The sequence below is a fragment of the Giraffa tippelskirchi genome, chromosome 9, assembly GCF_054371585.1.
Source record: "Giraffa tippelskirchi isolate mGirTip1 chromosome 9, T2T-mGirTip1v1.2.pri, whole genome shotgun sequence".
Lineage (NCBI taxonomy): Eukaryota > Metazoa > Chordata > Mammalia > Artiodactyla > Giraffidae > Giraffa > Giraffa tippelskirchi.
In genome coordinates this window covers 25130534-25146449 of record NC_137283.1, presented here as the reverse complement: position 1 = coordinate 25146449, position 15916 = coordinate 25130534, and the positions used below count along the sequence as shown (strand labels likewise).

General features: G+C 40.8%; 1 protein-coding gene across 15 annotated transcripts in view; it reads left to right on the top strand.

The window, feature by feature from the left end:
• CHL1 (cell adhesion molecule L1 like) overlaps positions 1–15916 on the top strand; it is a 461636-nt gene that overhangs the window by 234506 nt on the left and 211214 nt on the right. For 2 of the 15 annotated variants that reach the window (XM_081528263.1, XM_081528249.1), the window contains exon 1: positions 4988–5252. The exons of 5 other annotated variants lie outside the window; for them this stretch is intronic. The gene's annotated coding sequence lies outside the window, so the exon portion shown is untranslated. Of the gene's footprint in view, positions 1–4987; positions 5253–5399; positions 5637–6286; positions 6356–15916 lie in introns of those variants that run through there. 8 more of the 15 variants (XM_081528264.1, XM_081528254.1, XM_081528259.1 and 5 more) reach the window with 6 other exon arrangements.

The following is a 15916-nucleotide window of genomic DNA, read 5'->3' as shown; positions in this document are numbered from 1 at the left end:
TTTAGACAGAGTATTTCAAGGTATCATTGCCGACCAGATAGGTAATGTCATGAAAAGGAGACTTTTTGCTACGCACATCCCTTTTACTAAACAACTTATCCCAAGATAATAATCTTACTTGGGCAATTATAGTGAAAACAATGATTTGGATCACAAGAAACAGGAAACCAATGCAAATGATTTTACGTATTTTTTTTCCCATTCACCTAGCTACAAGTTGAGATTTATTCCAGTTTCAGCTTTTAATAAATAATGAACTTTGAGCTTATTTGAAGATCAAGGTCTTCAAATAAGAATATCAAGTATCTGTCTCTCTCGTTCTCTTTCCCCCATGGTGCTTTCACTCTCAGGCATGCTCTCAGTGTTGATAAGAAGCAGCCTCACTTACATCAGACCTGCTGAGCAATCATCAGTTTTTATCCCAGCTGTTCAGAGTAAGTGCAAGATATGTCTCTGATTGACGCCTTTTGAATCTGCCTTTCATTGCTCTGAGCAGAGGGATGGAAAATATTGGTTGGTCATGACTGTATCACCTGGACCAGAAGTAGAGAGGAAGCATTGGACTGAGCCTCCACTCAGCCCAATAAACATACGGAGATGTTATTCCCTAGCACTGGTTGAGCCATATTAATGCAGATAAATGCAGGAAAAAAAAAAATAGCGGTATCCACTGTACCCTCCATTATTATTTTACTTTACTGCTCTGAAATTACTCTGATGATTGAGATAACAGTTGTATTAGTTAGGAGAAAGGCTAAATAAATATAATACAGAGACCCCAGAAGACATTGGCTCAAAGAAGAGATAAAGTCAGTTCATGGTAATAAGTGGGTTCTGATTTACAGAGTCATCAGGAACTCATGTTCCCGGATGCTCTTTTGTCATCTTCAGTATAAGACTTTAACCCTTGCAGGCTAGCTAGAAGGAAAAAAGAGCTAAAAGAATCTAGATTATTTTTAAGTCGATAAAATGGAAATTACCAACTACATTTCTCTTCATGTCCCTTTAGTGAGAACCTAGTCTTTGGTTTACACTTTGTCATGAGGGAAACTGGGAAATACAGTCTTTTAGTAGGTAGCCATGTGCCCAGGAATTAAAAAATAAAAAAGAACAGATTTGAGGGGTGAGGCAGGAGGAGAGAGGGGAGTAAACATCCTGCCATACATAATGTCTTATATTAAGAAGACCCACTAGTTCTCTCCTTTTTCTCTAATACGGTTACTTCATACAGACAGCAGTAAAACTTATTGGCCAAAACCAACTGGACAGAATAGATGAAAAAGATAAGCTAAGTCCTTTACTTCAGCTGAACTATGTTTTCTGTAATGATCAGTCCTTATTCTTGTGCATCACTCACTATCTCACTATTTAGCATACGTTTTGTTTGCTGTAGCAAAATTGGAATAAATTATCTTCCAGAATGGCAGTGGCTTGTCACATTCTAAAATGATACAAGATTAAAAGCGAGGAGATTTAAAAAGATATTTTCTAGGCCACTAACCTGTTGTACCACCTTGAGAAAATTTCTGAACCTTACCTACCTCAAGTATAAAAAGAAGCTATAGGAGAATATGTTAGCTGAGGTTCTTACCAGATTGAAAAGATTTTATACTATGTTTGGAGTACAGATTCAGGTGAAATTCTCATCTTCCCCAAATATCAGGCTTTTCCCCCAATAAATGTGAATTCCTCCTATATACCCCAGTTCACAGGTTTTTGAGATACAACTTGGTTGCCTAGGACTTTGGAACGAATCACCAATATGAAAGTAAGCCAGCCATAATTGACAGTTGGGTGTTTCTAACTGGAGGACAGGAAATCTTTCTGATCTCCATAAGAAATCAACAAATGACTTGAAGCCTGAAATTTGAAAAGATATAAGCAATGTTTTAGCTATATAAGTATAGTGTTATTAATGACTATAAAATTACCTAGTCCTATTAATATCCAATGAAAGTATCTGGTTCCATGACCTCCTAAGGGTGAATCACACATATTAATGATTCACAGCATGAAATAAAAGATTTTACCTTTTTATTTGTTCCAGAATTATTGCCCTTTGATTTTTAATACATGTCCTTTTGTTCTCACATTAAAGGACAAGTTAAAGGAGTATCGACTGTCATTTTAACTCCTCAGAGTTAATGTGGTCTTCTTTTGCTTTATTAATATCTAAGCTGAAGGTGGCTGCTTTGTACTTCCAAGGTTGCCTTTGAGGGTTTATCCCTCAGTGGAAACATCCTGCTTTCCTTTATTACAGCAGTTGGCTGGAAAACCTCTGTCGATCGTGACTATTCTGAACTGCTAGACTGAAATGCCATTTCCAAAACTATAGCTCTTCTGCTAAACAATTTTTCTAGGAATGATGCCATATCACTAGCTACTAGCCTTTGCCAAGAGCCAATGTTCCTTCAATGGCCCTACTCTGGGAATGATACCAAATGATGGTTCAGGCCGAGGGTAGGTAGTAAATCAGCAGTAAAAGCTGAAAAATACCCCAGCTTTTAATATCCTTTCTCTTTTTTCCAGATGACCAGCCTATCTCTCTCACCTTCTGCTTCTATTCATGAAAGAACTCCTTTTCTCTCCTGCATTTGTGATTTGAGAGCTGAAATTTTATTTTACACGATCTTCCTCAATTGTGAGCAAGAAATTCACACCTTTCAAGGCTAATGCAATCACATTTTCATGTGACATAAGTATCCAGTCTTTCTCCAGCACCCACATGCAAAGGTGTGATGGCTGATAGATAAGGATTGTTTGTAGAGTGAGAAATGTGCTGAATAGAGTGTCAGACCGGAGAATGGGAGCCAAGAGAGGATTTCAGAGCAGCAGCAGAAGGTATCTTCAGCAAACATCCATTTAGGCTGAAGGCTGCCTTCTGGTGTCAGGTTCCAGTCTTTTCTAGAAGCAGAGGCAGTAGATCTGTAATTTTCTTGGGATGGGAAAGCCTGAATTGGTTGCCTGTCCTTGAACATGTATTAAAAATATGAAATTATCTTTGTTGGTAATAACTATGAAGTGTTTCTTGGATGTGGAAGTTTAAGTCACTGCCTCCATTTTGAATTCCTTAAAAAACAAACAAACTTCCTTTAGTTGGATAAAATTCTTTCTCTCAAATTCTATTTTCCTTTCTTGCTTAATCATTTGCCTGTCTTCCTTCCTCCCTCCCTTCCTACCTTTTCCCTAGCCTGCCTTTTCCCTCTCTCCCTCACTTCTTTCTTAAAATGTACTTGCCTGGGGTAAAGCTTTTTTTGTACATGAGGCCTTAATGTTGTCCTCAAGCCATAGGTTTACTCTTGGGCTATTTCCTGATTTACATGCAGAATCATGTTTTTTCCCCTTTCAAGAAAAACCCATGTTTAAGAACTGACACATCATCTTCTTATTTCAGGTATCATGCCTTGCTATTCTCTTATTTATCTTTGGGTAGTTAATTTAAAAACAAGCAACTATCCTTGCCTGTTGAATTTTCCACTGTACCCTTGCTCCTAGAACAGTGACTGATAATTAGTAGGTGCTCAACAAACATTTGTTTTTTAAATAGGGATCCAAATGTCAAGCAAACACACTGTAAAGCAAAGAACAGCAATAGGTTTCAGTACTCTGTTGCTTTGACCAGGATGGAGTTCTGAGTCTTCTGCTCAGCTGATGCTTACAAGAAGGTGATATACTCAGGAGATCAACTTGGCTTTGTGTCTTGTTGACCTCTGAAATGTTTTCTTACAGATACAGTACTTTCCCTGTTGGAATTTTATTCAATATCCTATCTTTGTTTCTACTTTAGAAAACATGCCATGTGAATAATGATGCCTCAGGCAAAGAAATTACTCCAGCAGTTCAGTTTAAACTCAGGACAAATCCTGCCCTCACTTGCATTTGCAATTTGCCACACAGTCAGTAAGAGCCATGCCCACACATGAACTGACAGAATTGGGGCTCCAAGGTTAGCAATTATTAAAATTTTAAAGTCCATTTATTCATTTTCAAAATATTTTATTCAGTTACTTGCGAAGCAGAATCCTGAGTTGCCTTCCCCTTGCTGCTCACTATAGCAGCATCCAACTCTGAAGGGGGCTCACATCTCTAAATGCCCTCATTGTTCAATGGACAAAACCAGACTGTAAGGTCAATCTCACTGCCTTAGTAGAGTAAAACTTAGAAGTCAATGATTCTCTAACCATCAAAGAGAACATAAATTCAACAAAAATTTTTAAAAAGTGGTATTGTGTGAAATTTTTGGAAAATATGATTATGGTGGGGGAAAAAATGAAAGGGGTATAAAAATCACTTTATACTGCAAGGATTGTAGCTTTCCCAGATTAATTTTGGAATCTTCAAATAAAAATTGCATTTTGGGGGGAATTGATAAGGCAACAGAAGTGGCCTTTTGTAGTGGAAATAAGCACCCAAGACTTTTTTCTATTTAATAATTAATGCATTAATTAATTCATTAGTGTATTAATACAGAATAAGTAGGAAAAATGTTAGGGAACAATATGATAAAATTATTGACCATAAGTAATAGGACAATTAAAAAATGGTAACAGAAGAAGGTGCATACATTCATATACCAGTAATTTGCCAGTTTACGGAAGTAGCATCATTTATAAATTGAATAGCAAGCCTCATCACGCCTCTAAATGAGTAATGAGAGCAAAAAGGAAAAAAACAAAATTAAATAGGTCCATGGCACCACACCCCTCCAACATGCAGCTCTGGGAGAAAACCAGACTGGCGACCTGTGTCTGTGTGTGTCTGTGTGTGGAGCTATCAGGAGGCAGACGGACTTTAAAATTTCTCTTTTGCAGATAAAAGGGGCAACGATCCTACCTCTTTTAACCATAGACATGGAAAATGGCGAGCAAAGTTTGGGCTTCGTCCTTTGCTTTTCACCATGAAATAAAAGTCTTAAGCCTGTAACTCTCCCTGTCCCAAGGGAGCGAGGAAAGGGAGGAGGAATAAGCGGCGTGGGCGTGGGGTGGGTGGGCAGAACCACCGCAGAAAGGAGCTGCGCGAGCCTCCCTCTGCGGGGAGGGTGTGGATCCGAGAGCAAGCCAGAACAGGTCCGCGTCCTCGCGGCCACTGCCGGCGGTGGGAGGGGCGCGGCGGCCTCTCCACGGGCAGACCCGCGTGCAGATCGGCTGGGAGCTGCCGGCGAGAAACTCCCGTGCATCCGCCGGGAGCTGCTGGACTTCCACCCCCTTCTCCCGCTCCAAGACAGCTTGAAGGAGCGGTTTCCTCGAAGGAAGGTACGGAACGGATCTGGTACTGGGAGCGACTCAGGTGTGCTGGGGGTGGGGGGGTGGGGGCGGTGGTTAATGTGCTTCTGTCTTGTTAGCCCGGGGGAGCTCCCCAACTCTTTGAGCGAGACCGAAAGAGGATAATGGGTTTGCTCCAGGGGGGAGGGATTCAACCCATGGTGGGTCGGTGATGGTGCGTAGTCAGGGCTCCGTCATTGCACAAAGTAGGGTGGTCCGAGGTTTCCTCAGCCTTCGGCCAGTTAGAGACACCCCCTTTCCCAGCCCCGCCCCCTGGTGGCTGAGGCTGGATTCAGGAGGTTCTGGTCGGTCGGACGGAGTAAAGCGGCTCCTCGAATCCTCCAGCTCCCACTTTCTCCTCTTGGTCACGGGTAGGTAGGTTGACTCTGTCTTTTCTCCAGCCTCCCTTACCTGCATCTCTTGCTACCCTCTGGAGAGGACTCCAGACCCTCCTGGAGATTCCAGCCTCACTCAGGTGGGGGCTGCGAAGTCCAGCTGGGTTTGAGGGTCAGTCCTGGCATGACTCCTCCCTGCCCCCTACCATCTCTTGGGTCGTAGGGTTCAGTTCTCTTTGGCCAACATCGCCGCCCCACTGTCTTGCTCCCACTCTCAAGGGACGATTACACATGCCGGTGGGGTTTGATACGCGCCGCCAGCTTGAAAAGGGAGATTTTGGACACCTGGGTTGGTGGCGGGGGGCGGGAGGCGAGAAAACCGGGAGGGTTAGGGACTCCACCTCCTCAGACCACGGAGGGGATGAGGGTGCAGGTCGGGGGCGTGGTTGCCATGGCTCCCTGGTAGCGGAGCTGGGGGAGCTAGAGATGCCAGTCACGGATGGTCCCTTCTTCCTCTTTGTGCCTCTCTCCCTCCCTTCTTTTTTTGAGTGAGAGTGTGCGTGGGGGTTGGGGGGAGCAGGGAGAAAGTGATTAATCTGGAGAGCTGGGACTGGAGCCGGGAGGCTGGGGAACGCCAGCCAGCCCCTTCATTCCCACTCCTCTTGCTCACTGCGAGTCTCACTTTCTCAGCCGGGGGAAGGACTGAGGAATTCCTGCGAAAAGCCAGGAGCTGAAGAAGCCGCCACCGCGAGGGCTCAGGTACCCACACCCCGAGTCGCATCCTGGGGCGAGCGCGGGGTTGGGTGGTCAGGCTGTCAGCCGAAGGGCGGGCGGCGAAGGGGTAGGAGGTGAGCTACTGAAGGCAGGTGTGTAGTGACACAGCAGGGCGACAAGGCGCGGAGGAAGACTCAGTTTCAGCCAAACGTGAGGGACGCCGGGGTTCAGCTCCGCCAGGGTGGGAGGGGGGACTCCCAAAGAGCCCCCAGAGTGGGCAAGTGGTGCTAGGGCATGCGCGTGCGCGATGGCGCGCTCACGGAACGCCCGAGGTGGGGGGCATGTTTGCGCGTGCGCGCGGAGGTGGGCAACTGGTGAGCTACCTGGGCTCGTGCAAGGCAGAGTCTCTCGTCGCGCTGACGTGTGTTCATAGCTCTGAGATGTGTGGTTTTGGACGAGTCGTTTACCCGGTGCCTCAGTTTCCCCTTTTAAATAATAGGGGTAGTATCAACACCTTCCTTTTTGGGTTTTTGAGCAAGTGGAGTAAGATAACCAGTAAACAGTTTAGCTCAGCGTCTGATGCGTCATCAACACTAAAGTTATGGTTGCTGACCCCGTTTCTGCTATTATAAATTAATCCTCAGTTTAAGTAGATAGGGTGTCTTCTCTTTTCTCTGCGTTCTTACTGAAGGCAAAATACTGATTTCTAATTTTAGAGAACATCGATTGACATTAGTATTACTGTCCAGTCCATCTTCTGCAAAGCTTTGATTTCCAACAGATTCGAAGACATAAATTAACCAACCGGATGGGGAAAGAAACTTAGAAAACTGTTTATGGAAACTTTTAGTAACGAGAACAAAAAATTGTTGACTTTACTGCTTTGTGTGTAAAAATGTTTCCTCTCTCATCTGCTAATATTGCAGTTTCCTTTGTCTTAATTTCATTATTTTTAGGATGGATCACCCTGTGACTGTCAAAATTTAACTTGGTTCTAGAGTCTAGTGTATAATGGGGATTTCTATTTTATGGCCCTACGTACTGCTGTGGATTTCCCTCCAGTAATGGCAGAGCACATAGTATATAACCATTTCTCACAAACTCGTGAATATTGTCAGTGAATAAATGGAGACAAATAGTTATTTCTGGGCAGGTAAGAGTACTGGCTAGGACAGTTTATTAAAATCTCTTTCCAGGCATGTTTGTTCTCTTCACTGCAGAAGTTCGGGACTGTGATGATTAATGTATGTTTTCCAGATTGTTCTCTGTTGCACCTTATGGGTCTTTATGCACCTTTAAAGAAAAGGCTATGGATGTTTATAACTACTCTTGGTTGTATAGGTGCTCCAACATATCCAGTAATGAGCAAGTTATATATCCCCTTTACCTAATTACAGGTCTGCTAGAATTTGATATTGCACATAATATATTTATTACCTTAAAGTGAATTCATCTCATTAAATGAACTAGTATTAAATTCATTTAAAAATTACTTGCTTTTTAGAATATTGGCATATTTTGATGGCTCTGAAGCAAGTGAAACCAGACAGATGTCACTATCACAAAGCTCCTTATGACTTTTACAAAGTGCATCTCACCTAGGAAAATATTTGCTGGATTGGAGCTTGGTTTTTATAATTAGCTTCTGAAACCTTTGAAGACTGAAGGTTGTTTGACCCAAATATGCTTTTTGAAATATTTTAGACTCATTTTTTTTAATGGGGAAATCTAAGTAAAAGTAATGATTTAAGGCAGATTTGAGATTCTACTGATTTTTATCTCATAAAAGAAAATTAAGTAATAGAGGGTGGCTAATGGCATTAGATTTGAAGAAATGAATGTCAGGAAGCCCTGTATCAGTTCATATAGTAGAGTATTGCTTCAAGTTTGACTTTTGCAAGACAACCAATGCCCCCTTCTTCACAGTGAATATGTCATCTTTAAAGGGTACCTTGAGGAATTACTGTGACAGCTTGCCTGACATTCATGTGATCATTTACATATTCTTTCCCAGGAGCATTGGCATTAAATGTTCCATTTATTGGAAATTATTTTGCCCTTTGATTTATGACAGCCAGCAGTGCCATAGAGTCTAACACATTTTAGAAACAAAATTTAGCTTTTTACTATTTTATATTTTCCCTAAAAAAAAAAAATCTAATAAGTCAATCTTAGATTTTGCACTTGGAAAGCTGAAGTTAGGCTGAAGACAAAGGGTAACAGTAAAAAACCATGACAAATCCAGATTTGGGGAGCTAATTGACATGCCAAGATATAATCTAGAGAAACAATGTACCTCTATAACAAGGCTATTTTCAGTGATGTACTATATTATTTGATTCAATCAGTGTCCCTTGTTATGTTTTCAAAACGAGGCCAAGAATACTATATTTTCAATTATGAACATTTTGATTACAGCTTCATTCTAACTAATTCAGTCTGAAGAGAATGCAATTATTATGGTGATTTACATACAATATGCTAAGTTAACACAGCTAATGAGTGAAAGCATAATATTCTTTCTATTCATTCCTGGAAAAATATTGTGCTAAGCATTCTTTCAAAGAAAAGATTACATTATTCTCCAGCATTTTATGTCTACCTACAGGTAAATTTTGGCATTGAGCCATTTTCTCTGCTTTTAAAATGAAATCTCTCACATTTTGGCGATCCTGAGCCTCTCCTACTTTTGCAGGGGAGGAGGAAAGGGAATGGAAACAATTCTCAGTTTAATTAGATATGGTTATTTCTCCTTTCTCTGCATCTTTATTGGGGGAAAGACTCTGTATTTTCTAATTTTGGAGGCTGGTTAACACCTTAAGCATTACTAATTACTGCAGTTTATTTTATATGTGTTGCAATAGTGTAGTTGGTTAATTATAGCTTTCTCATTAGCACCATGTAGAGAATAATGAATTAACACATCCCTTTGATCAAAAGAACATCTAAGTTTATCTTCTGAGAATAAAAGTGTTATTGTGTTACTGAAAGTCACTATAATTTTCCCAAGAAACAAATTGGTTGGAATTCTCTAGCAGTGGGATAAGAAGCTTGATGAATGAGGGAGTAGAGCAGCGGTTGCCTGGCAACCTAACATTATTCTGCAATTTCTCCTGGTATATTTATCCAGTAAACTAGAAAATTCTGTTTTGTTAACGAATGTTTTTAGTCAGTGCACAAATAGGCCATAACTAATTGAGATTTTATGTATTGTGGATAAAAAAATGGTCTTGCTTACCTTCCCATTGTGTTTAGATAATAAAAATACAAAGAGAAAGAATATTCTGTTTTCAGTTTTTAAAATTTTTCTGTAAAATTTTTTACATAATTTTCATATTAGTTTATTACTACCAAAAATTGCAACTTGTTTACCTCTTTGGAAGTCACATTAGGAGTGTGTGTGTGTGTGTACACATGTGTGTTACAGTTGGGTTTGTGCACAATTTTTCAGTAAGAATCAGAAATAAATTTTGAACTGTGGTGAATTCTTCAAAAGTCGTGGTTTGCTGGTTGAGATGATAATTTGGTAAATTTAGGGAGGCGTAAACATTCAATCCATACCAGGAGGTGATAAGAATAATAAATGTGCTGAATGGCTAATATATAAATGATATAAATGCAGTCTGTTCTTTGACCAGGTTTTTTTTTTTTTTCCCCTGATGGTCTTATTACATTCTCTCTTTGGATGTCTGAATACATCTAATTTCCTCTATAGCTGTGAAGTAGAAACTTAGTAAAGCCAGGCATTGCCCATCTTCCCATCTACCTCTCCCTAATTCCAGGGACGACAGTGTACCATTTTCCTATTTAACATGTGAAGTTTAGTCTGTATCGTAATTCCCTTATCAGATGGCAGAATCTTTTTGAGGCCACATGCTTCATTTTACTTATCTTTTAAACACTACAGGTTCTGTCACAGTGGGAAGCAAACAGGGTGTGGTAGTTATTACGTAAATATCATGGCTGTAAGAGTCAGGCTGCCAGGGTTCCCAGTCCAGTTCTGTTAATTCCTCAATGCATGGTCCTGAGTAAGTCATTTTAACCTGTCTAAAACTGATTTCATCTATGGAGATGTGGAGTACTATCTATACCCAAACCAGTCAGTCCTAAAGGAAATCAAGTCTGAATATTCACTGGAAGAACTGTTGCTGAAGCTGAAACTCCAGTACTTTGGTCACATGATGCGAAGGGCCAACTCATTGGAAAAGACCCTGATGCTGGGAAGGCAAAAGGAGAAGGAGGTGGGAGAGAATGAGATGGTTAGATGGCATCACTGACTCAGTGGACATGAAACTGAACAAACTCAGGAGATAGTGGAGGACAGAGGAGCCTGGCATGCTGCAGTTCATGCGGTCGCACAGATTTGGACATGGCTTAGTGACTGAACAGCAACAACAAATCCGTACCCAGCTCATGTGTGTCATTATGAATGTTATATGCAGCAATCTATGTAGACAACTTAGAATGCATTAAGCACTCAATAAATTCTGGAATTTTTATTATAATAATTTTTATTCCTTGCTCAGTGTGTGAATGAATAAAAGATAGATGTGAGTGTGTCTATGTATATGAATAAGTGTGAACTTATTGGTGGCTCAGCTGGTAAAGAATCTGCCTGCAATGCGGGATACCTGAGTTTGATCCTTGGATTGGAAAGATCCCCTGGAAGAGGGCATGGCAACCCACTCTAGTATTCTTGCCTGGAGAGTCCCCATGGACAGAGGAGCCTGGCGGGCCAAGAGTCAGACACAACTGAGTTACTCAGCACAGCACGGCACAGCACATTATGTTACTATTAAAATCATGGAACATTGTTTATACCTACATCAATTAGATGTACATATGCAGGGAGTGATTGTTTCACATGTTTGAAAAATCCTGGGTAGTAGTTTTCAGGCTTGACTGAAATGAGAATCATCTAGAGAACTTTTTAAAAACTGCCAACCCAGATAAATTCAGTAAGAATTCTTGGAAGTAGTGACCAGGCATGTGGATTTTTGAAAAACCCCAGTGAAATAGTAATGCCAGAGTTGAGAACCACCGCCTTAGATTTGGGGAGGTCTTCTATAACATTGTGCTGGCCTGAGGCATTGACTTACAGTTACCTTGGCATCATGAAATGTGGTTGGAAAAGAAGAAAAGCTCTGACAAACCTCTGAGGTTTTTCTTACTAATCCTTTTGGTTTATACAGTACTTTATTCTCTGAAGAGCTCAAATGTGCTTTTCATTTACTATGTATTATTTCATTTTTCAGCCAAATGTCCCTGTGAAGATGGTAGGAAAAAAGTCATTATCCTGATTTTGCGGATGAATGGAGAGAGCCATGCAGAAACTATGTGATTTGATTAGATTCATACATTTAGAACAATCCTAGATATCAAGATTCTTGTCACTTTTGGGTTCCAGATAGTTCTCAATTTTTGCTATGAGATTTCAAATGAGGGAGAGAAAGTTATTGTTTTTAGATTAATTAATTGTGTAGGAAAGAGTTGTACAGATGAGAATTTCTATGTTTCTTGATATAATTCTGCATTATAAGGAAAAACAGATATTTTTTTAACGAGACACTGTAGTCTATTTAAGATCCAGCCCTATGTCCCTTGGACTGAACCCAGTCTACATATGTGTTTTCTTTGGCCTAAGACATATTTATAAAATACTTACGCCAATGTTTTAAAACCAGGGATTTCACATAAAATTCATATTTCTGACTTATCTTGAGAAACGTGATGATCTTGTAGTATTGGACCTGAATGCCCTGGTGGCAGCGTACCATCCACTGCAAGAGGATAGCATGTTCTCTTGCCAGTGTTAAAGGACCCAGAGGTTTTTATCTCCTCTGGATAAAAGCCGGCACTCTCTTGCTTTCACTTGATTTTTTTTTTTTTGTTCTTGTATATAAGTGGTACTCAAATGGGGCAATTGAAGGAAGTTTAAAGAAGAGACCAACCACATCTTTTGGGGCAGAGCCGAGGGAAGCCAGCAAGGAAAGACTGCTGAGGCAACCCTGGGCCTTAGTCTAGAGGGATGACAGGAGAAAGAAGTTACTGAAAGATGGAAGCCGTAGCTCTGGAGAAGGTTGCAGACAGAACCTGTGGTTTTAGAGAAACATAGCCATTGTCAAGTCGCAGGACACTGGTCTCCTCCTACCCCGAGATGTCCTGCTTCCTCCCAGTGGCTGTACCCATCAGCAGTCAGAGGACAAAGGGGCCTGGTCCAAGGGATCTGCTGCAGTTGGTTCCCTCTGCACAGAGCAGCCTGGAGGAAGGTGGAGAATAAATATGAATCTGGAGAGCTACTGAAGAATATCCAGCACACCCTGAAGGCTTTCCATTTATAGAACTTGTGTAAGGGGGAAGAAGAAAACTCGAACTGCCTAAAGCTGGACAAAAGGGAGAATCCTGAAATCTGCATTCAAGGCCATCATTTCCTCTTCCTCTTTCTCGTTGAGTTGGAGTACTGGCTTGGCCACCTCCAAGTCATATTCCTCCTTCATTGCCCCAGGTGGGCACGCTCACGGCCAGAAGTGGGTTTCAGTTGAAGCTTCAAGCTTCAAAACAAGCTTGTCCTTTCCCTTGAATTATCTCTGCCTTCCAAGAGAAAGCTGTAAAGCACAGTGAATAATGCAAACAATGCATTCTAGCTTCTTTGGTAACAGGTTTGCACTTTTAGCAGAGGTTTCTCCTTAACAAAAGCTTTTGCTGTAAGTGGTGATTTTAACTCTAGGGATTATAGATGTGCCCAGTACTCTTGCCTGGAAAATCCCATGGACGGAGGAACCTGGTAGGCTACAGTCCATGGGGTCGCTAAGAGTCGGACACGACTGAGCGACTTCACTTTCACTTTTCCCATTCATGCACTGGAGAAGGAAATGGCAACCCACTCCAGTATTCTTGCCTGGAGAATCCCAGGGACGGCGGAGCCTGGTGGGCTGCCGTCTATGGGGTTGCACAGAGTCGGACACGACTGAAGCGACTTAGCAGCAGCAGCAGCAGCAAGAAGTGGAAATACCCTCAGATAAATCTCTGATAGCCTAAAGTCATTGTGACCTGAATATTTGGATCTCTGAAGGGCTCCCCCTCTGTGGTGCAGTGTTATCAGGATAAAGAGGACGAGGAACTAGATCAAGGATATATTGGTAGCATCCTGATACGAGAAATTTGTATTTACCCTGCTAAGGAACATAGTTTCCAAAGTAATAGAAAGTAAATTGGTGAGAAATTTTTGGAGATTTTTTAATGATTTGATGCTATTAGAGCTGACTGTGAATTCAGTTTGCTACTGTGTTGAAGACCACTAAAGAAAGTGATGTGATAGGATATCAGCTTACTATGGGATGTCTTACATATTGATGTGTTCAAAGAAATAACACATCTCTTGTGCAAAGGTTCAAGGGGAAGACAAGCACTGACCTTTTCCGAGACCCTTGACATTCAACACAGCATTTACATTCATTTAGAAGATTACTACTGAATATTTCTGTTTAAAAAATCATTATTTGAGTACTTTAAGCTTTTTACAGAATTTTCCCATATCTAATTTGACTTTTTCAGCAACAGGGCAGACAAAAAGGGATAGGTTGTTAGCTTATTTTATAGAGGAAAAAAACTGAAGTAAGGTTGAATAGTAGGCTGGGCAGTGGTGAATGAAGCCAGAATGAAAGTGCAGATACCGTCATATGTAACTCAGCTCATAATACATTCTACAGCTTTTAAATTTCCTTCTTTGAAAGAAAAGAGAAATATTGTATAACTGATTTGTTTTTAAAAAGCAAATTCAGAGTTAACATATAAGCTGAGGGATGCAATGATTCTAGGGCAAATACTGAAAAATTCACCAGTTTTCTGTCCAAGGTTGAATATAATCCTGCCCAAAGATAAGGAGATTTGATTTTTTTATAGCTTCCTTAATTCCATTATACATTGACTGATTAAATGATTGACTTATTGGGTGTGCTATGAGACATTGACAGTGACCAATCATTAAAGGCTTTTATTGAATAACTGCTTCGTGCTAGAGACAGAACTGAGGCTATGTCAGGCAAACAGTTAAATTACCTGTCACTTACTAAATGTTTATGATGTATTTTATAATCCCTGCATCAGTGTTTTGAGGAAAGTACTGTTATGATAATATTCATTTAATGCTGAGTGTCACAGACATAGGGTGTCCTTGTCCAGGGTCACACAATATGACTTGGGAGTGGCCAAGCCAGTACTCCAACTCAAAAGTATCTAATCTTCAGCCCCAAGCTCTTTAACTACTACATTGTGCTGCCTTTGAGTCCAGCAGACCCCTCAACACCCCATCTTAGTCAAGACTGCTGTAACAAAGTACCGCAGAAGGGGAGGTTTATAAACAATAGAAATTTGTTTCTCACAGTTCGGGGGACTGGAAGCCTGATATCAGGTTTCCAGCATGGTCTGGTTCTCATGAAAGCCTTCTTCTGATTTGCAGACTGCTGACGTCTCATCATACCTTCATGGTGAGAATGGCAAAAAGAGTGCAAGAGTTCTCCAGTATCCCTTTTATAAGGGTACTAATCACATTCATGAGGGCCCCACCCTCATGATCTAATTCCCTTGCAAATGCTACTCCTCCAAATACCTTTTCATTGAGATTAGGGTTTCAACATATGAATTTGGAAGAGACACACATTCAGTTCATTACATACCCATTCTTTTCACTCTTGGACTTCATTTCCCACCTGTGCAACGTCCATAGTACCGGCATCCTGGGATTAGCAGGATTCTCTTAACTATGGTCTTTCTCAAGGGCCATCCAGATTTGCCTCTTCTGTGTGTTATTTTGTCATACAGAAAGTAGATAATTAAGGGCTCCTCCTAAAGTATTACATGATATTGAATGCTAATCCTCAGAGTGGTGGCATTTAAAAAGAGGATTTAAAATTATTGTTGCAAAGATTTGCTATGAGACATTCCCATGTGGGTGAGACACTCCCATGTGGGAGATACATTGGGAAAGAAAGACATTTGTGTTTTCTGCAAAATCATGTCATTTAAGTGTATGATGTCTGAGTCCTCCTGAAATGTGTCCTGGGCACCAGTATATGTAAAAATCAACCTTTACCCTCACCAAAGCTTTTGCTTACCTTCATTACCATCTTTTATTTCTTGGCAGAAATGTTTCTGATACTCTATAATCTCAATATGCATAGATTTCCCTCACATCTGGGTATTATATGTAACCAATTGCATTACACTGTTGGCATTTCCACAAAGGTGTATCTGCCACTCCAGATTAAGATAGACATAGTTGGCAACGGCGGATGCCATATCCCAGGCTGACTGGTTTTGAAAATGACACCTATCATAATGGTGGCACTGTCTTTATTAGCAGCTGTCAATTAAGATAAGGCTTTGGAGGGAAAAAAATCAACCCTATTCTAGGCATGGTCAATATATTTGGGAATTTTGAGAGGTATTTGATTTTTGGGGTATGTGGTATTTAGAAAAATGTTAATTTTTTAATATGCAAAATATAAATAGCATTCTCGAACACTGACTCCAAAAGACTTTTTTATGTAATAGATAGTGGCAGAAATGTGTTTGCTTTCTGCTTTGTCTAGACAGTAGATCCCATTT